The 24,202-nt window shown below is 45.9% G+C and overlaps 1 protein-coding gene across 1 annotated transcript in view; it reads right to left on the minus strand.

Annotated features, from left to right (window-relative positions):
- Positions 1 to 24,202, minus strand: part of SGSM2 (small G protein signaling modulator 2) — a 986,511-nt gene that overhangs the window by 567,198 nt on the left and 395,111 nt on the right. The window lies entirely within an intron of this gene.

The raw sequence follows: 24,202 nt of genomic DNA on the forward strand, positions 1-24,202 counted from the left end.
GAGATGGCTAGGATCTAGGGGACGCGAATGCACACTAGTAAATATGGTCAATCCTCTAGACTCAGCGCGGAAAAGGATTCCTCCGGGTGATACGGGGCAGTGATTGGTAGATCAGAGTGAGGCTGCAACCTTATAACGTCATCTGGTTGAGCAGCCATTTACAAATCACTGCTGGTGTCTTATATTGAGGAATCCGTTATGCTTCTAGTCTGTCTTTATTTTGATGACACATTTATTCTCTTTCATGTTCTGACTAACCCGGTGAGAACTGTTCCATCCTTAATACACTACTGATTTAGGTAGCAAGGACTCCTGGCTCTTGCGGGAGCTGGCCATAGCACACTAGTCATGTTACTTATGGCTGGTGTCACGTCACTCATATTAATAATGGCTGGTATCATGTCACTCACATTATTAATGGCTGGTGTCATGCCACTCATATTACTAATGGCTGGTGTCACGTCACTCATATTATTAATGGCTGGTGTCACGTCACTCACATTATTAATGGGTGGTGTCACGTCACTCATATTACTAATTGCTGGTGTCCTGTCACTCCTATTACTAATAGCTGGTGTCACGTCACTCGTATTGCTAATGGCTGGTGTAACTGTAGGAAAGACTGGAGGACTCGGGGAGTTGAATATAGCAGGAGTTTATTAGAAACACGTCTTAGCAAGTACAGTGCATCAGTTCATAATCCATAGTTCTAAACCACAGATCTCAGCAAGCACATTCAAAAGATGCAGACAAAGGCATGTGCACAACAGCCAGAGACAGCCACGAGATGTCACAGGAAAAGCCACGTGCCATCTCGTGGTCACTGCCATCTCGTGGTCACAGATAATAACAGTATGTGCAGTATACAACACACCTCCCTTCCTGTAAATAAAAAAAACAACAACAAAAAACAAAATCTATACAGTGGTAAAATCTTAATACATGACAAAATCCTAGTAGAGAAAAAAGAAAAAAAAACAATAACCTATACAATCCTAAAATTTTAATTCATGACAAAATCCTTGTATCTTTCAGGGAGACGGTGAGGCCTAGGGCAGTTTTTTGAAACCACAGTGGAAGGAAAGGTCCTTACAGCCTCAGGATTCCCATTCTCACTCAAAAGACATCCTGAAGAAGTTCCCACATTACCAGATTCAAAATCAAGAAAAACATTGCTATCATCGCTTGACACAACAGCACCACTCGGCATACCTTGACCTTTAAATGCAGAAACTCTGTTCAAGTTCCAAACACTTCCATCCTCAATTCTGACGGCATGCTTGAAAACCTCAATAACTTCCATGGGACGGGACCAAATTTGACCCCCTTTCAGAACACCTTCCTTTCTTTTAATACGGACAAGATCACCAACTGAGATGATATGTTTGCTAACAGATCCCTGCTTTGCTCCCATCCTTTCCTTCATCTTATCCTTATATGCGCTGACTCTATCTCGAACCAACTCATAATCTACTCTTGAGGAAATCCCATTGTCACTCAAACTTTTTTTTAACCACCATGGAGTTAAACGGGTACTGGGTTTCCGACCCCTTAAAAGTTCAAACGGACTAACCAAAGTGACAGAGTTAGGAGATGTCCTATAAGACAATAACATAGACTGAAGGGCATTACGCCAATTTAATTGACCTTTAACAGAAAGTTGGATCGCCTCCTTCACAACTCTGTTGAATCTTTCAACTTGGCCATTGGCTTCAGGATGGAACACAGCAATTTTATTGTGTAAAATCCCACATTTGGTGATAAAGCCTTGAAAATCCTTACTAGTAAACTGTGGTCCATTGTCCGTCACTATTTCTTCTGGAATTCCTTCCCTACAAAAAACATCATCTAAGAACTCTACTACATTCCTAGTTGTTATCTCTTTAACCATTTTTACCTCTGGCCATTTTGAGAAGTAGTCTATCAAAACCATCCCAAATCTCTCACGCTCAGGTAGAACAGAAAACGGACCAATGAAATCAAGACCTAATTTCTGCCAAGGACCAAGAGGATATTCCACAGGGCAAGGTTCAGGACGTAAAGGAACAGCAGACTTATCACTGTTGGCACATTCTGAACATTTTTGGACATAGTGTTCAACACAACCATCCACTCCTGGCCACCAAAAGAAATCTTTTATGCGTCTCCTGGTAAAAGAAATTCCTAAATGCCCCTCATGGGCAATACTAATAATAGTATTTCTCAAAGCAAAAGGAGGAATGAATTTATCACCTCGCATCAGAACCCCATTTTCAACAGCTAACTCATCTTGAACTTTGGCATAACTCATCATATCACCTGAAAACTTCCTTTGTTCAGGCCATCCTTGTAGAATGTAATTCTTAACCTGAGTCAATTCAACACTCTTCTCCATTTCCCTTGCCCAGGACTCTTTACTCAAATCAAACTTCTCCCCAAACACTAGCATGATGTCTTGCGAAGTGAACGCAACTTCACATTCATCATCGTCACATGGAACATCGCAGGGAGTGTGCAACCTAGACATGCAATCAGCATGAATGTTAGTTTTCCCCTTTACATACACCATCTCAAAATGAAAAGACTGTAGCCTAGATGCCAACCTGGCTAGGCGAGCTGATAAAGTTCGACCTCCACCTGGTGCCATCATGTAAATGAGAGGCTTATGGTCCGTCTTGATGACGAATTTTGTCCCCCACAAAAATGTTTTAAAATGTTCGGCTGCCCAAACTGACGCCAATAACTCTCTTTCAATAACTGAATAGTGTTTTTCAGCGTCCCTCAAAGCCCTTGAAGCATAAGCGATTATCCATTCTTTTCCACAGTCATTCTGCATGAGCACGGCTCCTAACCCTGTGCTACTTGCATCTACCATGATGGTACATTTTTTTCCAATAACAAAAGGTCTTAAACAGGGTGCATTCACAACAAACGCTTTAAGGTTCTGAAATGCCTCCGTCATAACATCAGACCATAAAAACCTTGCGTTCTTCTTTAGAAGTGGTCTAAAGGAATCAACTTTGGAAGAAAAATTTGGAATAAATTTGGCATAGAATTCTATTAATCCTAAGAAGGCTACCAATTGTTCTTTTGAAACAGGCACCGGGGCTTTAATGATGCTCTCTATGTGTTTTTGCTTAGGTCTGATCCCAGAACCACTTATGGAATGTCCCAAATATTCAACTTCTCTTTCTCTTATTTTACACTTATCAAGGCGAAGAGTAAGACCTTTAGAGGACAAGGCGGAAATAACATTCCTTAAATTAATATCATGCTCCTCTACATTTTTCCCAAATACAAGAATATCATCTTGAAAGGCGATTGCCCCTGTCAACCCTTCAAGTGTCTCTTTCATCAGTCTTTGGAAGACGGAAGCGGCACTAGCCAATCCGAAAGGCATGCGTTTGTATCTAAAGAGGCCTTCTGGCGTAATAAAAGCCGTCAAATTTTTGGAATCATCATCTAGAACGACTTGATGATAGGCGCTTGCCAAATCTATACACGAGAAAATCACAGCACCTCCCAATGTTGAAACCATCTCATGCAAATTTGGCAAGGGATGAGCATCTACCCAAATAGAGTTATTTAAACTGCGAAGGTCAACACAGAGTCTCAGTTCGCCGTTGGATTTGACCGAAATAACGATCGGGGAAACCCACGGGGAGGACTCAATGGGCTCAATGATATCCTTGTCACACAAATCTTTGAGAAGAACCTTAAGTTTATCCCTGTAGGTAAGAGGGACGTTCCTGACTCTGTGCCGAACAGGAACAACACCATCGTTGAGTTTAATAGTGTGTTTAAAACCCAAAAACTGACCGAGTTTTCCACTGAACACATGAGGAAACTCAGACTTCAGATTATCAACCATGAGATTACGATCAGGATCATTGGTGTTAGTAACAGAGTAAACAGGGGGGTTAGCTCTAGGGTCCATCTTAATGCCCAATTGATCCTGGTGTGGCCATCCTAACAGAGGCTGCCCAGACTTAGCGACATATATTTTACCATATGTGGATTCACCTGAAAAGGTGATTTTTCCCCAAAAATAACCTACCAATTCAATCCTGTGTCCGGTGTAACCCCCTGGAGAAATGTCGGACTCAAGTAAAATCTTGTTGGGCCAATTTTTTTTTACAACATCTAAACCCAATAATGTATACCATGCACAGGTGTCCACAAAAATGTTAATTGTCTTCCCCTCTATAATCACATCACAGGATGGGAATTTACTTACACCTTCACTACCACAAATATTAATGACCGTATTGATATCATTTTCATTGGAATCGTAGTCATCAAAATCTTGAACTATGTTAACTTTTTTTGTAGTAGATTTACAAAACTTTGTTAAATGCCCTTTCTTATTGCATTTCATACACATTTTATCAAGGGCAGGACAAACTTTAGAATTTGCTAAATGGTTTGAACTTCCACATCTGAAGCAAATCCACTGAGTGTTGCTCTTCTTATCACTTTTAGTGTACTTAAATTTTGAGTCACTCTTATTACTAGCAAAATCACTTCTAGAAGTAAATGGTTTCCTGAATTTCTCTCCTTCTTTGGAAACGCTAAAAACATCTCCCTTTTCACTCCCTCTTATCTCCTTTACAAATTTCTCGGAATGTTCAATCGACCTGGCAATGTCAATGGCTGCATTTAGAGACATATCCGAGGTTGTCCAAAGTCTTTCCTGGACCTTTTTATTATTCGTTCTCATCAGTATTTGGTCTCTTAATACCTGTTCATAAGTTATGTGTTCAAAATCACACGTTACGGCAAGAGATCTGAGAGACGATACAAAGTCATCAATCGGTTCATCTGCAGATTGTTTGCGAGAATAGAAAATAAATCTCTCCATAACAACGTTCTTTTTCTTTCCAAATCTGATTTTTAATTGTTCTGCTGCACATTCATACACATTTTTTTCTCCAGGATTAGTTAAGGCTGGAAGAGTGACGAATTCTTTTAATCCAATTCCCCCTAGGCAATGTTTTAAAAGAGATAATTTCCTCTCAGGTTCACATTCAGTGCCATCCATGACCTCAACATAGGCTAGAAAAACAGGTTCCCATATTTCCCACTCCATGGGGGGGTCACCTTTATTAGCCAAAAACGAAGGAGGAGGAACAATTCCACTCATGTCAGAATTGTTGATGTAAAACAATTATTTTGATGTGTAAAAAAAAATGAAAGTCTAAACAAGAGTACTTTTAATATAAGGCTGGTTGAAACAATACCTTTAAATGAGGTCGAGTTGATAGACTATCGTGTAGAATGAATTCCAGGAAGCAAAACGGCTTGAAAGTAAAAAAAACGGTGAAGAAAGAAACAATCCGATGAAAGTTACCAACTTAAAATGGCCGCCGTGGAAATTGCTTTCTCTTTAGAGGAGATTGCCCTTGTCTTGACAGCGTGTGACGTGAAGACGCTTTTCACGTAGTTCGCGCATGCGCGCGTGAAGTCAGAAGCTCGAAGGGCAGACAGAGACTCGCGCTGAGAACTCGCGCTATGAAGAAGTTTTCAAAGCTTGAAAAGACGATGAAAACGGATTTAAATACCTCCGAAACAGAAGAGCGAGTCGTCGGAGTAGCTGCGAAGGTCCGCTTGCGTCGCTGTGGAGATCTCCAGATTGAGTAAGCCAGGAATAGATTTGCTGAAAATATTCTCTTTTTTTTTTTTTTTTTAAATGTTGACGAAATCTTCAGTAAGGTGATGAGAACGTCCTTTTTCCCTCGTCGCCAGTGTAGGAAAGACTGGAGGACTCGGGGAGTTGAATATAGCAGGAGTTTATTAGAAACACGTCTTAGCAAGTACAGTGCATCAGTTCATAATCCATAGTTCTAAACCACAGATCTCAGCAAGCACATTCAAAAGATGCAGACAAAGGCATGTGCACAACAGCCAGAGACAGCCACGAGATGTCACAGGAAAAGCCACGTGCCATCTCGTGGTCACTGCCATCTCGTGGTCACAGATAATAACAGTATGTGCAGTATACAACAGTAACATCACTCACATTACTAATGGCTGGTGTCATGTCACTCGTATTAGTAATGGCTGGTGCCACTTTACTCGTATTACTAATGGCTGGTGTCACGTCCCTCACATTATTAATGGCTGGTGTCACGTCACTCATATTACAAATGGCTGGTGTCACGTCACTCATATTACTAATGGCTAGTGTCACATCACTCATATTACTAATGGATGGTGTCATGTCACTCATATTATTAATGGCTGGTGTCACGTCACTCGTAATACTAATGGCTAGTGTCACTTCACTCATATTAATATTGGCTGGTGTCACGTCACTAATATTACTAATGGCAGGTGTCATGCCACTTTGTATTGCTAATGGCTGGTGTCACATCACTCACATTAATAATGGCTAGTGTCACGTCACCCATATTACAAATGACTGGAGTCACGTCACTCATTACTAATGGCTGGTGTCACGTCACTCATATTACTCATGGCTGGTGTCATGTCACTCATATTATTAATGGCTGGTGTCACGTCACTCGTATTACTAATGGCTGGTGTCACGTCACTCACATTATTAATGGCTTGTGTCACGTCACTCATATTACAAATGGTTGGTGTCACGTCACATATTACTAATGACTGGTGTCACGTCACTCGTATTATTAATGGCTGGTGTCACATCACTCATATTACTAATGGCTGGTGTCATGTCCCTCCTATTACTAATGGCTGGTGTCATGTCACTCACATTATTAATGGCTGGTGTCACGTCACTCCTATTACTAATGGCTGGTGTCATGTCACTCACATTATTAATGGCTGGTGTCACATCACTCACATTATTAATGGCTGGTGTCACGTCACTCACATTATTAATGGTTGGTGTCACGTCGCTCAGATTATTAATGGCTGTTGTCATGTCGCTCATATTGCTACTGGCTGGTGTCACGACATTCACATTATTTATGGCTGGTGTCACGTCACTCATATTACTTATGGTTGGTGTCACATCACTCACATTATAATAGCTGGTGTCACGTCACCCATATTACAAATAGCTGGAGTCACGTCACTCATTACTAATGGCTGGTGTCACTTCACTCATATTATTAATGGCTGGTGTCACATCACTCATATTACTAATGGCTGGTGTTACATCACTCACATTTTTAATGGCTGTTATCACATTACTCATATTACAAATGGTTGGTGTCACGTCACTCATGTTACTAATGGCTGGTGTCACGTTACTCATATTATTAATGACTGGTGTCATGTTACTCCTATTACTAATGGCTCGGGTCACGTTATGTTATGTTATGTTATGCGTTTTTATTAGGCGCACAGATGCTCCAGCAAAGGAGCGTCCTGGCGCCCGACAAGGTAGCAGCACAACACAACGAAACAATAAATCAGAACAATTATTACAACTAAGGAAACAAGAAGGTTTTCACCGCATGGCGAAAGGAAAGCAGATCCCTGAGGGCTCGAATCGCCGGGGGAAGGGAGTTCCAGAGCACCGCCGCACGGACTTGAAAGGAGCGTCCGCCGGCCCTACTCCGCTTAAAGCGAGGGACAACAGCCAGTTCTAGATCAGCAGATCTTAAAGCTCGGGCTGGGATGTAATGGACCAGGAGTTTAGAAAGAATCGTGGCTGGAGACCCCTTCAGAATTTTATAGGCGACGCAGAGGACCTTAAACCGAATCCGCTGAGCCACCGGAAGCCAGTGCAACGAGCGCAGGGTACTGGAAGTAGGGCAAGATCTAGGAAGACCTACCACTGATCTTGCTGCGGCATTCTGGATCCACTGCAAACGTCCAATCTCTGCCTGGTTCAGGCCTACTAATAAGGAACTCGCGTAATCCAGCCTAGAGATGACAGTGGCTTGGATCACGAGTTGCCTAGTAGAGGCATCAAAGAACTTGAGCACAGGACGAAGCCCGCGTAGGATGCCGAAACAACAGGCCGCCGTACGTTTGGTATGACAAACAAACGTAAGGGAAGGGTCCAGCCAGACCCCGAGCTTTTTAAGCTCGGAGACTGGGGTGGGTGTAAGACCCAAATCCCCTGGCCACCATCTCTCTCCCCAAAGTTCCGGTTGTTTGCCAAAAATCATGACCTCGGTCTTACTAGCGTTCAGCTGGAGACAGTTGGACGTCATCCAGCTGGCGACCGCCCGCAGTCCTTGTTGGAATCTGGGGGCATCCACATCGGCATCCCCGCTGATCGTGACCGCTAGCTGGGTATCATCGGCATATGACACCATTGTCATACCCCACTGCCTGACAACCTCAGCTAGCGGCCTTACGTATAGATTAAACAACGTAGGACTCAGCGAGGAGCCTTGGGGAACCCCCAGGCCCAGCGGATGGTAATTGGACTGATAAGGCGGGACGGTCACGCTAAAGGCCCGATTGGCTAAAAAAGACCGGAACCATTGGAGAGCGATGCCGGTGACACCAACCTCCTCTAGACGACGCAGAAGGATCGGGTGCGATACGGTGTCAAAGGCGGCGCTCAGATCTAATAGCACCAGCGCCGCCGTTTGCCCCGCATCAAGCACGGAGCGAAGATGCTCCACCATATATAGTAGAGCCGTCTCCGTGCTATGACCGGCCCGAAACCCATTCTGCGTCATATCGAGGACATCAGCATGAAGTAGATGTTCCGAGAGGACCGCGTTGACATGCGCCTCAGTCACCTTGGCAGGCCACGGTAGAAGTGAGATTGGCCGATAACTCTCGGGCTTACTACCATCCAAGTTAGGTTTCTTAAGAATGGGCCGAACCATGGCCTGTTTCCACTTCAGTGGAACTACGCCAGATGTGAGCGACGTATTAATCAAAGAACATAGCGGTGAGATGTCGTGCACAGCTAAGTCTTTAAACACAGCCGGACAAAGCGGATCCGCCGGGGACCCCGACTTCACTTGGTGAGCCAGTTTGCCAAGGCTTTCAGGTGGTAAAATTGGAAAAGAGTGCAGCTCCTCTGATGTCAAAGGCTTAAGTGGTGTATCGGCCGAAGAAGTAGCTGACGGAAAAGCCCGATAAATAGCATTAACCTTTTCCATAAAGAAATCCGCCAATATTTCACAGTGCTCAACAGAGCTCTGGAAGGTCGCAGTCACCTTTTTGGCAGTGAGGTCTTTCAGCACCTTGAAGATAGCCTTAGAGGGGTTAGAACTAGTCCGAAATTGCAAGGCATAGAAGGCGGCGCGGGTTCTGCACACTGCCCGATGATAAAGTTTCACAGTGGCCAAATACAAAACCTTCTTCTCGTTGTTATAGGTCTTGCGCCAGGCCCGCTCTGCACGCCTACATGTGACCTTAAGTGCCCGTAACGAGTCATCGTACCATGGGCTGGATTTACTAGCCCCTGTTTTACCACAAACAATAGGGATGAGGATGTCTAACGCCCTGGTTACCCAGTTACAGAAGCCATCATAGCCCTGATCTGCCGACCCAGTTGTATCTAGTGGGTCGGACGACAAGAGATGTAAAAACTCGTCCAGCTTTAATTTGTTCCAGCGCCGTCTGGGAATAGAACACACCACTGATTTAGGTTGTATAGCCGGTGTGGGGCACTGGATCTGTATCAAATAATGATCAGTCCATGCCAACGGTGTAAGGCTGGAAATGCTGGCTTCCGCGAAGTTGGTAAAAAACGGATCACGGGTGTGGCCCCCTATATGGGTAGGCTGTGACACCAGCTGAACCAGCTGGAGCGCCTCAAGATCTGCCATAAAACTGGACACCGTAGGGCTAGATAGATTGTCGAAGTGCAGGTTTAAATCCCCAATAATGGAGAAGTTGGAACACCCTGCAGCCAGCTCACTAATGGCGTCTGGTAATGCCGCTCTAAAGGGCACTTCACTCCCTGGGGGCCGATAGATCAGTAGCCCCGACAGGGTAAAATTAGGTGTGATAGCCACTTTAAACATTGCACGTTCACAGCCAGAGATGCTTTGTCCCTGCCAAGTGCACGAGTAGCAGGACTTAACTGCAAGGGCTATCCCTCCACCTCTAGAGGCTCGGTTAAGAGTAAATACCGAGTATTCAGGTGGGAAGGCCAAGTTGACAACGGCCGTATCAGCATCCTGCAGCCAAGTCTCTGTCAGGCAGAATAAGTCTGGGGGGTCGTTGCCCAGCAGGTCGAAGATGTCTAGATGGTGCTTGACAAGCGACCTGGCGTTTAAATTCCAAATGCTGATAAAAGGATGTGGACTGGTAGCCACAGTGACGCATTCCGTACCACCCCTTCTCAGGGGGGCGGAGAGAGTGAACCGCCCACAACCACAAGAATGGGGGCCGCGTAAGGGGTCCAACCGCAACGTCCCACAGGTTTCAAGTGACTGGTTGATGGCAACAAGTCTGTCCCTAGTATAGCACAGCATTATGGCCAGGGAATCAGCCAGAAGCAGAGTCAGAGTCCAGCCACATCCAGCGCGTCCTGTCGCGGACGGGCGCAGACGGGCAGGACTCTGGCACGACTCCGGCCACGCGAGGGCGCGCCCGCTACGCGATCCCGCAACGCTAGGGGAGGAGCATTAAGTAGGCGTCCCCTCGCTGGCTCATGCGCAGTCAAGCGCTGGCGGAAGGAAGCTCCTCTGCCCCACTCGAAGATGGCGACCCACCCCAGGCACCAAGCCCGCCAAGTGTCACGTCACTCATGTTACTAATGGCTGGTGTCACGTTACTCATATTATTAATGGCTGGTATCATGTCACTCATATTATTAATGGCTGGTGTCATGTCACTCCTATTACTAATGGCTGGTGTCACCTCACTCCTATTACTAATGGCGGGTGTCACGTTACTCACCTTATTAATGGCTGGTGTCACATCACTCGTATTATTAATGGCTGGTGTCACGTCACTCCTATTGCTAATGGCTAGTGTCAAGTCACTCACATTAATGGTAGGTGTCATCACTCACATTATTGATGGCTGTTGTCATGTCACTCACATTACTAATGGTTGGTGTCACGTCACTCATATCAATGGCTGGTGTTACGTCACTCATATCAATGGCTGGTGTTACTTCACTCGATGGCTGGTGTCACGGCACTCGAGTTGTTGGCACAGGCAATTATTACTACATTGGACTTAGTGGCAAACACAGCAGTAACATCAATTTGCGCTCAGCTCCTTCGAGGCGCTGGTTAAAAAGGCACTTAATCACATAAAACCGGCATGTACCCAAAATGTTAAATCTGTTTGGAAGGTTCCACCATCACCCAACTCTTGAAAACAAGGCTAGAGACCACCCATGGCTGCTATTGATGTGATGTTGTGTCTGCATTACGCTCTTACAAAAAGTCACAAAAATGATGGTGTTGGAATTGGTATTTGTGCATAGCTGCAAATATATGCACCGACAGATAGAAAGTAGACATCGATCAAACCCCCCAGGACCAAGCTGCAGGGGAGTACAAGCCTCACGGTCACCAGCATCTTTGAATGAACACTTCTATCCCAATAAAATGAATACTGCAAGTGAGCAATCAAATCACACCTGGCCACATGACCACACATAGCTGCAATCTAAATGCATAAAAAATGCAGGCGTTACACGTCCACCCAGCAAAAACACACCCAAGATGTGATTTGCAAATAAAACATCAAACCACTAAAAACAAGTGATAAGCTATTTTTAAATTGTTTTATTCGTATCGTTTTGGAAAAGTCAAGTGAGAGAATTTATATAGCGCACTACATACCCAGAGGGTCTCAAGGCGCTTAGGAAGGGGAGGAGGATTACTTGTCAAATATCCACGTTTTAAGTTGCTTTCTGAATGCTAGGTGGTTCTGGGTAAGGCGAAGGTAAGCGGGGAGTGAGTTCCATGTTTTAGCAGCCAGGTATGAGAAGGATCTGCCTCCCATGGTGGTCTTGTTGATGCGAGGTACAGTGGCGAGGGCTTGGCTGGAAGAACGTAGTTGGCGGAAGGGGGTGTAGAAGGACAGTCGTGAGTTGAGGCATTCTGGTCCGATGTCGTAGAGTGCTTTGTGTGCGTGGGTTAGCAGTCGGAAAGTGATTCTCTTATTGACGGGTAGCCATTGGAGGTCTTTCAGGTGACCAGAGATGTGTTCGTTGCGCGGGATGTCTAATATGATCCTGGCTGAGGCGTTTTGGATTCGTTGGAGTTTCTTCTGGAGTTTAGCGGTAGTACCTGCGTAGAGGGTGTTTCCGTAGTCCAGTCGGCTCGTGACCAGAGCATGGGTGACTGTTTTCCTGGTTTCGGTGGGGATCCAGCGAAATGTTTTTTTGAGCATGCGAAGAATGTTGAAGCAGGATGAGGATACGGCGCTGACTTGTCTGTTCATTGAGAGTGAAGAATCCAGGATGACGCCTAGGTTCCGTGCGTGGTCTGTCGGGATGGGTGCTTTTCCAAGGGCTTCCGGCCACCAAGGGTCGTCCCATGCAGAGGGGGATGTACCTAAGATGAGGACTTCTGTTTTGTCTGAGTTCAGTTTCAGACGGCTTTGTTTCATCCATTCGGCAACTTCTTTCATTCCTTCGTGTAGGTTCGTTTTGGCGGTGCTGGGGTCATTGGTGAGAGAAAGGATTATTTGAGTGTCATCCGCGTAAGAGATGATGTTGAGGTTGTGTTGGCGGGCGATGGCCGCGAGGGGGCTCATGTATACGTTGAAGAGGGTGGGGCTGAGTGAGGATCCTTGTGGTACGCCACAGATGACTTCAGTGGCCTCAGACTTGAATGGTGGAAGGCGGACTCTCTGGGTTCTTCCGGTGAGGAACGAGGTGATCCATTCAAGTGCTTTTCCTTGTATTCCGATGTTATTGAGGCGTTGTAAAAGGGTGCTGTGGCAGACTGTGTCGAATGCTGCAGAGAGGTCGAGGAGGATGAGGGCGACTGTGTCTCCATTGTCCAGTAGAGTTCGAATATCGTCTGTTGCTGCGATGAGGGCGGTTTCAGTGCTGTGTTTTGCTCGGAAGCCAGATTGTGAGGAGTCGAGGGATTTGTTGGCTTCGAGGAAGGCGGCGAGCTGGTTGTTGATAGCTTTCTCGATGACTTTGGCCGGGAATGGAAGGAGCGAAATGGGGCGGTAATTTTTGAGTTCGGTTGGGTCCGCTGTGGGTTTTTTCAGAAGGGCGGTGAGTTCAGCGTGTTTCCAGTCTTCCGGAAAGGTGGCGGAGTTGAAGGAGCAGTTGATGACGTCTCGGAGGTGCGGTGCTATGACGGTGCTATGACGGAGCCTGCTTTGTTGAAGATGTGGTGAGGACATGGGTCTGTGGGGGATCCTGAGTGGATGGAATTCATCAGGCGGATGGTGTCCTCAGTGGAGATTGGGTTCCAGTCGTTAAGGGTGTTCACGGGGGGAGTATGTTCAGCAAATGGTTGGGTGGGCTGGTCTCCGGGTTGGTTGTCGAAGCTGTTGTGGATGTCTGCAATCTTGTTGTGGAAGAATGAGGCTAGGGAGTTGCAGAGGGCTTGAGAGGGAGTGATGTTGTTGGAGTTGGCCGAGGGATTGGAAAATTCCTTGACGATGTTGAAAAGTTCCTTGCTGTTGTGGGCGTTGTTGTCAAGTCGCTCCTTGAATGCTGTTTTCTTGGCCTTTCGGATTAGTTGGTGGTGAGTGCGGATGGCGTTTTTGAAGGCGTCCTTGGTGCTAGAGGTTGGGTCTTTTTTCCAGGCCTTTTCAAGGGAGCGGCAGAGTTTACAGCATTCAAGCATGCATTAATATCGACTTATAACAAAATTGACATTTAAGAAAACGAAACATTACCTCCCCAATTTATCAACTGCCTAATGATCTTAGTACCTTGATTAAAATATCCACAATAGCTCACAAGCAAACAATGGGCACCATTCCCATGAATACATAATCGGTAATTACACATATCTAAAGAATCTGAAATGATGTGGGGATTTCTATAAACCCAGGTTTAAAACCAGACAATGCCTCCAGTCCATGCCAGGCTCCTCTGCATGATGTGTCTGAAGGTCCGCCTCTCCTTCTATGGAAAGACAGACAGACAGTGCACCACTGAAGCAACTTCTACAGGATGCTCTTTAATGTTTGTGAGACTTCCAGAATGGTTTCACTCCCTTGCAAATGAGATTAGATTCTACATAAAATACTTCTCCCAGACCTGGCTGTTAGATTGAGCCTTTCAGGGCCTGCAGGCGCCTGGATACCCTTTTGGGTGATTCGCAGCGCTTTATAAATCCTGATTGTTTGATTGATTGATACAATAAGTGTTATACAACATGTCTCCTAATTGTCTCTGGGGTTCATGGCCGATGCCCCTCTCCAGAGCTTCCCACTGTTGAGTAAATGCTCTGCCCACCAGTGTCTTGAGACCCTCAACGAGCAGTGATATGAGGAACAGCAAGAGCTTCTCACCTGCATCCAGGTTCAGGGCTAACAGTTTCACCTCCCCCGGAATAGAAGCCAGCGAGGTTCGTTATTGCGAGGAACGAGAACACAGAAAGAAAGAACATGGTCCAAGTCTACAAACACACATCAAATGGGACCAGTTCCAGCCATTAGACACATCTCCACCAGCTTGCAAGGCATCGCAGGGTCGTGTGCAGATGTTACAACCGCTAAAGCGCAGCTGAGCCCATCGACCCATCCAATGGAAGCTTGACGCTGGACCCAGACTCCGCTGATGCAGTAAGCCCGCTTGAAGACCTCAGCCTCATAGAAATGACGAGCTTCTCCATAGTAATTCTCAGGAGGAGGAGAAGCAATACAAAAATGCAGGCAAACAGCTATACTCCTGGACCCCCCGGACTGGGAAAGTGTTCCAGAAGTTTCGATACACCCTACCCCCAAGAAAAACACACCTCACAATATGGTGGAGATCACTCTACTTATTATCACAACACGGCCACTGGGTCCCTTTGAACAGTTACCGGAGGTTGTTTGGCAAGTTACTGTTGCATCTGGTATGCTCTGACCTGTCCACACACATGTATTTATTCTATTGTATTTGAGGTTTTATATAGCACAAACATGACCCATTAGGGTATCACAGCGCTTTACAGGGATAAACACGTTGCATACAGTATAGGTATCAGCAAAATACAAGGATGGGATTAGGGAATTGACTAAAGTAGGATAAAAGTCAGAGCTATATACAATAAACAGTACAGTACCAAAATCAGCGAGCGACATGTCAGCAATAAAACAAGGGGAACAATTGATACATGGAGAGGGCCAAGTAATACAGGAGATTATGCACAGAAACATAGGCCATGAAAAGGCGGAATGAGCAATAAAGGAGAGTTATTGGAGGAATTTGCTCATTAGGAAGGTTTTCGCTTCTTCTTTGAAGCGCCACAAAGTAGGAATTCTTCTGTTGAAGGGAGGTAGCGAGTTCCGGATTCTTGGTGCGGCCTCAGGGAACGCTCGGTTATGTGTTTTTACATTGCGGAAGCAGGGTGGCTGGAGCACACGGTTTCTGGCGGACCGGGAGTTTTTGGTTCTCCCAGATATAACAGACCTTTTCAGCATTCGTGCTTCCCCGTTCATCATAGGACCCATCAATGCCACCAAGAAGCCCAACGTGTCCCTTTTTCTTCTTCGACCACAATGAATGTGATACCGACCTACACTCACAGCAAAGTCTGAAAGCATCACAGGTTCCTGGCATGCTGCAGCCACTGTGTCCACAGGTAGAGCCTCTGAACGACGGCAAAGACTCGGATACCACAAATGTGTTCTCATTGGTGAACCAACCACATCTACATGGTACTGTAACCAATCAAGGTTCCCTTTATTCGTCTGAAAATGAAACCATATTAGAACCTGGAGAACAGAACACCTCCACATAGTACTGTAACCAGTCAAGGTTCCCTTCAAGTCCCCTGTTGAGGACACCATACCAGAGCTTGGGGAACAGATCAACCCTACATAGTACTTTAGCCCCTTCACCGTGGGGCTAATTCCCCCGCGGTGCGGGGGGGGGCTGGGCTGGGTTGGGTGAACAGACCACCTCTACACAGTACTGCAACCAATCAAGGGTCCCTACTAGCCCCCCGATGAGGACTTCAACCTGGTGATATCAAAGACTCATGTGCTCTGAGGTCCACCTGAGACCTTGTTTGTTTCTACCCGCTAGGTTGGCATAATGAAGAGGACCGCCTTGAAAATGATGCAACAACCCATCCAGGGGCACCATTGCTTTGATGTTCTTACTAATGGTATTTCGGAAACAGGGACCCTCTTTGCAAATGATTTTGAATTAAAAGGTATTCCTGCAAAGACAACTTCCCCTGGAGTATCACACCAGCCATCTGCCCCCGTTGTTTGGGAGATCTCGCCCCTATTTGAAAACAGAGAGATGAGCATTGCACTTCCACGAGTGTCCGTCTCTCCACACTGTTCATCGGTGAGTCTGGTACACCTTCTATGCCCATTACAAACAGCATGGCTTTCTGTGACCGCCCATGAGTTGTGGCCGGTCCCATTCAGATTGCAAGATTTCCTTAAATTTGTTTGCCATGTTGCTCAGTAATATGCACCAAGATTATTGGAAGATTCCCCTGGTTATTTAACACAGGTAGGGGGAGAGTAATGCAAAGAAAAAGACCCTGTGATTTATACTTACTAAATGGAGTCAGAAATACTGACTAAAACAAGGCAATGAAAGGGCAAAACAGGTTTCTAGGGAATCCTAGTTAGTCAATTACAGTATAGTGGCAATGAATATGTAGAACACTTTGCATGTTTGTATATCCAAATTTCAAGAGATGAACAAATCCACCAAAAATATAAGAAATATAAACACAATTTATTAAAATACCTCCCTTAAGGGTTACAATCTAAATTAAAATACAATAAAATGAATTTTCACATGGGTGAACAAATCTATATTAAAAATGTCAAAGGACAAAAGTCGACGCGGCGTTTCGGTGTTTGTTTGTAATATTCACACCTTCAGGACACTTTGACAATTCATTGGTAATCTGATTTTTCGAAGTTTCTCTTTTTGAAATTTAGAAGACTTCTAAAACAACTGGATATTTGTGTTACATCTGTTCCTTATGGTCATATAGTACCTGTGATGAGTTCACTGCATAAGGTAATAAAACACGGAGGAGCCACCGGACTTTACTCTCGTTTTAGATTAAGAGTGGGATAAAACGGAACACGGAGGAGCAGGGAGGCCGATTGAAATCTTGAAGGTGAAAACAAACGATCAACTAACCAAAACAGCTGTATGAAAGTGAATATATAGTTGCGTGATCCGGAATTCAGGAAGGGATTCCGAGCCCCCACTGTTAATCTAACACGAGAGTAAAGTCCGGTGGCTCCTCCGTGTTTTATTACCTTATGTGTTGTTGTTCACCTATGTGAAAATTCATTTTATTGTATTTTAATTTAGATTGTAACCCTTAAGGGAGGTATTTTAATAAATTGTGTTTATATTTCTTATATTTTTGGTGGATTTGTTCATCTCTTGAAATTTGGATATACAAACATGCAAAGTGTTCTACATCTTCATTGCCACTATACTGTAATTGACTAACTAGGATTCCCTAGAAACCCGTTTTGCCCTTACATTGCCTTGTTTTAGTGAGTATTTCTGACTCCATTTAGTAAGTATAAATAACAGGGTCTTTTTCTTTACATTGCTCAGTAATATGCACCATGATGCTTCAACCATATACTGAGTATCGTTCAGTGAATGAGTCAATTTCCCCAAGGTCAACCAGTCCCACAACTTCTTGTACCAATCACCTTGCGAAAGGTGCTGGGAAGTGCGTCATAATCATGTGGCTCACGGCCGACAGTCTAGCCCTTGGGAAGGGAAGCGGGTAAATAGCTTTACAAGGACCCTAAAGAATATTGTACTACAGGAATCTGGGTAATTTGTCTCCAAAGACGGTGTGTATTGAATGGGCACTTACTGGCGGGGTGCAGAAGATCCCTAGGACAGGGCCGGTGCTATGCATGCGCAGTGCGAGCTGCTGCCCAGCGCCCCGTACTCAGCCCACCAACATGAGGCCCATACCAGTGCCAACAGCTAGGCCATGCCTGTCGGTCCTCCTGTGCCTGCGGCTCATCTAAATGAGAGCAAGGTGTCTTGCTGCAATAGTGCCTACCGGAGGGGTTCCTTCCCTGGGCCTCCTTGCTATAGTGTAGCGATGCTTGGCCTAGGAGAGGGTGGTGTCCCTGTTGCAAGGAGGCACTTTATGCAGGTTGGTCTTTCAATCAGACCTCCTGCCCTGCTTCCCATACAGAGGCACCTCAGGATATCCATTGTCCGGCAGTGTGGTGTCCCAGCAGTGTTAACCATCTCAGCCTACAAGCAAAACTTCACACCTTCAGCCCTTTAATTGCTGTAACAGAGGTCCCTGTAGGTGGCTGAGTGGTAAGGGCTGCAGCCCAGAAAGGGTCTGCATGAAGCAGCTACTGGAGCAGGGTCGTCTACAGAGATGCACATAGCCCTGAATGTCTCAACTTATATGCAAATTAGAGGGGCCTCGTACTTTCCCATTCTGCTCTGGCCCCAAAAATCCTAGGACCGTCCCTGACCTGGGATTCCAGTGCTCCTCTCCAGGACTAATTGTTTTCAGATGTATTATTTGAAATGGTTCAACTGAACTAAACCAAAACTACAACTCCCAGAATTCATTGGATTGGTATTTCAGGAGAGAAGTAATGTTCCTTGTTGACATGGAGTCATTAGGGTAGGTAGAGGGCTCGTTGCTCCAGCTGGTTTTCTGGTAGGGACAAAGGAATGTGGCAGCTGCGACCCGTGTCTCACTGCCCACACAGAGGCTGGGTACATTTCTAGCCCATTGCCAGACCTACCCACTCACACAGTGTCACTGTGACTCCCTTCACACGGTCACCCACAGAGGAGCCGATATCACACGGTGGCAGGGACAACGAGCTGGAAACCACCTCAAAGAGTGGGTTCCACCTCGCCTTTCAACGTTTTGTACAGGGATGTTCCTAAGGGGTGTGAAACCACCCTAGGACATCAAAGCCAGCCTCAACAGGCTTTGTTTCTTGAGGAAGGGGGGGGGCGAGGGGGGGGGGGTTGTAGCAAAAGTGTCCCTTTGGTACTTCTCTGCATGAGGTCCCGCCCACTCCAGAGCCAGACCCTCTCCTCACACGGTGACATATTTTATTTAGTTGGCAGGTCAGCATCGTTCTTGAGGGTACATTTTTTCCCAGGAGGGAGATTCCATTCCGTGTAACGACAGCGGGGGTGTGCGGATCCATACATCGTGACTGCGCTGATCGCCAGCAGACACCTATCATGGCAGGGAGGGAGCCCTCCATCAGGCAGCCCCTGTGTGCCGCACGACGCGATCACCCCGGGCACCTAAGCTCAAGCAACAAGCCTGTAAACAGAGCTGAGCATACGGGTGGCGGCTTTGTGTGGGAGGGGGGTGGGCACGCAGGCGCGAGCGTGCTCCCAGGCAGCCAGCGAGCAGAGAGCACCCCAGCTGGGATGGAATCCCCCCAGCTCCTTCTGCAGCAAGGTAGAAAGCACGGGGATGGAAGATGGTAAACATTAAAGACTTCCTGGTTGCCGTGGAAACCGAGATGAGGCAGCCAAACAGAAGGCTCACAGTCTCACTTTGGGGCACAACCTCATAAACAGGACATGCCTGATCAATGCGCTCATCTGTAGCGGGTGCACCCTGGCACTGACCGGGGCAGTGTGCCCTACTGCCACAAATGTGCTGTCCTCAATGCAGATGCAAACTCGCATCTTCAGTGCCAACAATGCATCAGTGAATGGCGTGGCGGCTGCTTCAAAACGCAGGTGGTCATTTTTGTAAACAATACAAGATGTCTCTGCGAGATTATATTTTTTATTACGATATTCTGCTACCATATCTGATCTTTATTCTCACATACTCATCTATTTTGTTTTATTGGTGATTTGTTATGCACCACGGACCCCTTGAAGGCCACTTCAGTGAGCATCTGCAAGAAAGGTAGAGATAGAAAGAACTAAAAAAGGACGAGGGTGTAAGATACTCAGCAATCATGAAAGATATGGAACATTCAGTGTTTCGTCCCAGCTCCTGTTATCTAGATGGTGTGGATTCATCAAAGCAGTCCAGAAAAAAGAGGCAGACTTAATTACCCTGATGATGTAATCAGATGTTACTCCAGCCAATCTGGAATGTCTAACAGGGATCATGTTTGCGGTCATAATGGGATAAGAAGTTGATCCGGGGTAAACTGAGGGAAGATCTGCGCTCTGAACTCGCCCCTCCTCCTGGACCACGGCACTATACTCTTGATGTTACCTGACGTAGGATTAACATACCAGTACACTCCGAAGGGACCATCTAGGGGCTCTGATACACCCATGACGTGATAACAAAAGCTGGGGTAAAGATCCATTCAGGAGATATTAATGAAAAAAAAGATAACAGGTGGTTAATGTACTCACTGGGGAAATCAATGTTTCGTCTATTGAGTTTTTGATTCATTATGAAGAAGAACAGAGGGTTCATGTGCCTGCTGCAAAACACAATGTGTAACATAGCAGATCATTGGTTTCTATTTTATGCAGGTAGCTCAGTGGGTTACTGTTTTTGTCACAGGGATCAGTTTGTTCTTTGCATTTCATAACTTACAAGCCTCCTAATATAGCACAGTGAGCTATGAACACACATCAAGGCAAGGAATAGGTTGAGAACTTTATTGGTTTTACTTTTCAATCCTTTGTTATTCTAAGATCGCTGCAAAAGTTTCTTGTGGGTATTAACACATTCTTATTAGTATCGACAACCACAGCCAATGCGTTATGTTTAAAATCCTGAGTTTGTGTTTCTTCAGATTAAGGACATTTATCATATATTGCCTGCCAGTATGGATGACATGTAATTCTTAAATCTGGTAGTCCTCACTGTTTTATGTAACATTTCCCATACATTGATTTGCACACGTGTATGAGTCACTGTCCCTGTATAATATGTGCGTGATGAAAAACTACATTTGGATGAACAGCGCCATAAAAGAAAGCAAATGTGAGGAAGAGACTATTGAGAGATGAGGGGTACAGGTAAAGTGTGATAGTGAGGGAATCCATGGAGAAGGTGGTCACTGGGGGTGTGAACAAAGATTGTCGCACAGGGCGCTACCAACGCTAAAGCCGGCCCTCATCACAAGTCTATCAAATAGCACGTCCCACCATTGGTGCCTGCCTGGGAGACTGTGGGAGTCTTGTAACCTGGCTGTATATTGGGTTTGTGGCTGGGCCTGCCCCTGGGCATGAAGCTAGGAAACCACTAATGCCCTTCCTCACCCACCGGGTCGTACGCCTTACAGTGGTGAGCAACATATGAACCCTTGATGCACCCGGGGACCAGAGATTGGCTCACTATCCAATTGTACCCAGGGAATCTGACTACCAGGAGTTTGGGCCCTCCTTCTAATCACTGTGATTGGCTGAGCTTACCCCAGCTCAGCAAGCAAAGCACTTATAGAATACATCAAACAACGTTCTGTCCTTGTTTACTTTAATCCGGTGCAGCTCCGCCATATTTCTGTGACTATTCTTAACGATAAGTGCACCTTTGTTGTTCTACCCCAACACCTGCCGTCAGGTGTTGATAGGTCACTACAGGAGGCACGTAAAACCCAATTAAAGCTTAAACTACACTAAATGTATGTCACCATTAGGGGGTCCTTTGCAGCAGGAAATACATGAGCAGCAGGGTTCCGCGCAGTGGGGTTACCGTGGAAACACCTTCCGCTCTCCTGTAGACCGGGCCACGCTGGCCATCTACAAGCATGCGTCGTCAAAGGCCTAATGCCCTGCACACTCACCACTCAAAGAAGCACATAATACAGCAGCCTGGTGGACCACTCGACTCCCCACTCAGCTCCTGTGCTGTAGATGTCAAGCCAGGGTTTGATAATGACTAATGGCCATGCATTGAACAGCTGAAAGCATCTTCAAAAATGGTATGCCTTCTTTTGTGGGAGTTTGGCATAGGACAGCGCAGCAAGGCACCTTGCGGGGCTGCACTATGCCAAAGTGTAAAGGCAGTAGTGCACCATATTTATGCAATACAGTGCATTTCTGTCCTTTCTTTCTACACTGGCGCCATTGCGGCAGCCTAGTGCCTATGTAGGCACCCTTAAACCGTGGTGTAAGGGTGCCTCCATTGTAAACAGGATTGTTTTTGTGCTGGAACGGACCCCTTCCTGCAAAAAAACTATCCCAAGAAATGTTTTCTCTTTCCGCTGCAGAGGGCAGCACACACAGAAAGAGAAAAGAACGAGTAGAAATAAACACATTTCTCCTCTTCACGCCTCACCTTGGTAGGCAAACGGATTTGGTGCTTCCCCGGTTACATGATTTTCTAAATCTGCGGCAGCGTCAAAATCCATCCAATGCCCGTGAAATGCCTCCTGAGTGCAGAGTGAGGTAACGCAGTGATTCGCGGTCCGTTGCCTTACTCGAGGTTTATGAGGCCACTCACCCACGCACAGTGGCTTTGTGTGGCTTTATTAATCAGATTGAGAGCTCTGCACCATGCATGTTCCACTTTATGTGGGGCAAAAGTGACACAAGGCTCTCATAAATACACCCCTAATGGGTAGGGTTTACTCCTGCATGTAGATATCGACACGTACAATCAACTCCTGTCAGGGATTCCACCCAGTTCTGTGTTGAACACAGTCCTTGGCTTTCCTTTCACAAATAATTTGTATCGCGGTATTCATTCAGTTAATTAAACTGGACTAGGACTACAACTCCCACAATGCACTAATCTGCTGAAGAAAAGCTCAAGGTTGGAAACACTGGTGGTCTTGCCAATAGGGAGAGGGCTGACAACAGTATCTTCAAGCTGCCCTTTAATACCAGATTTCTGCCCTTAAGGGCTGTGCTCATCACTGGAACAACGCCAACATACAAGTTGTATGAGTAGCTTCCTGGGCCTACACAAACCATACCAGCTTTAAATAGGGGCACTGCCCAGTCCTGATGCCAGAAGGTAGAGACATGTCTTGGTGTAACAGACTTCGTGGTCTGACTTCAAGCCTCTTACCCTCTCACCACTGTAGGGGCAGACTCTACCTGAATATCACAAAAATAATCTTTCCCATGATCTCACTGGTCTTTATTCTTGGTATCTCCTTCTTAGAGACTCTAGTCTTCTGGTTCAGTCCACTTTCCATCTCCTCATCTGGCCTCCACATGCTGCTATATCCCTCTCCAAAACCACTTTGCCCATTCCACATTTCAGTTGCAACAACAAAACCTCACCACCCCAACTCAGCACCCAGACTATGAGTGCCATGTTTGGCAATTGGCTAACAACCAATCTATTTCTCTATGCCTACGGAATGCTGCATCAGTCTGCAACAAAACATACTTGATCAATGACTATTTCAGCTACCGCACAGTCATACTTTATTTAACCGCTGTTACAGAGAACTTAACAGATTCCAAGGACTCAGCAACAACATGGGCTGAATTATAGAAAGGGCCCTGCGGGCGCAAGATGCATGTGAGCACGCTGTTTGCACAGTAGGTTACGTTAGTATTACAGAAATGGCTGCAGTCACTTGCGCGGTCCCTTCTCCAATACATATCGTACCAGTGCTAAATGTGTACCTGCATGATCTGAAGGGGACATCCCCTCTTTAGCATGGAGCTATGGTCTCACGGAAATGAGACAATTCTTTGTGCCCACACTATATTACAGACATGGGTGCACAGGCAAAGAGGCTATAAGGAGGTATAATTAGGCTTAAACAGTCAGTGCACCTTTGCGGGTGCTGCTTGAAGGAGGAAAAGGTGATTTCAGGGAGTCTCCAAGCAGGCCCCTGTTGACAGGTGCAGTCACTCACTGTATAAACCAGCAGGGGAATCTCGGCTGTCAAAGAGGCTGGGTTACTGTTGCACAGCACTGCCCAGCAGCTTCATACAGCCGATTCGCCCTACACTAATGCTCTGCCCACATAGCAGGCATTGTAGTGTAGTTCCTATAGTACCCCTGCAGGACCTGCGCTTTTGGATAACATACACTGTGGGCCTGGTGGCAGACTGATTCTCAGCACCCCCCCCCTGCGTATGTTAGCCTTGTTTGCATTAGCTAGCTCACAGTGCCACTAGAATCTCATTTTTATCAGAGAGCTACGTTTTTGACAACCTCAGAAAACAACAACCATGATTTCTCAGACTCGTGAAAACAATGTACTACTTTTCGCCCAGTCACTCGTGCTTGCTCATTTGGTCTCAGATAGTTACACAGAAGAAACAGTTGAGCGTGTT

This window comes from Lissotriton vulgaris, chromosome 2_1 (assembly GCF_964263255.1).
Source record: "Lissotriton vulgaris chromosome 2_1, aLisVul1.2, whole genome shotgun sequence".
Classification (NCBI taxonomy): domain Eukaryota; kingdom Metazoa; phylum Chordata; class Amphibia; order Caudata; family Salamandridae; genus Lissotriton; species Lissotriton vulgaris.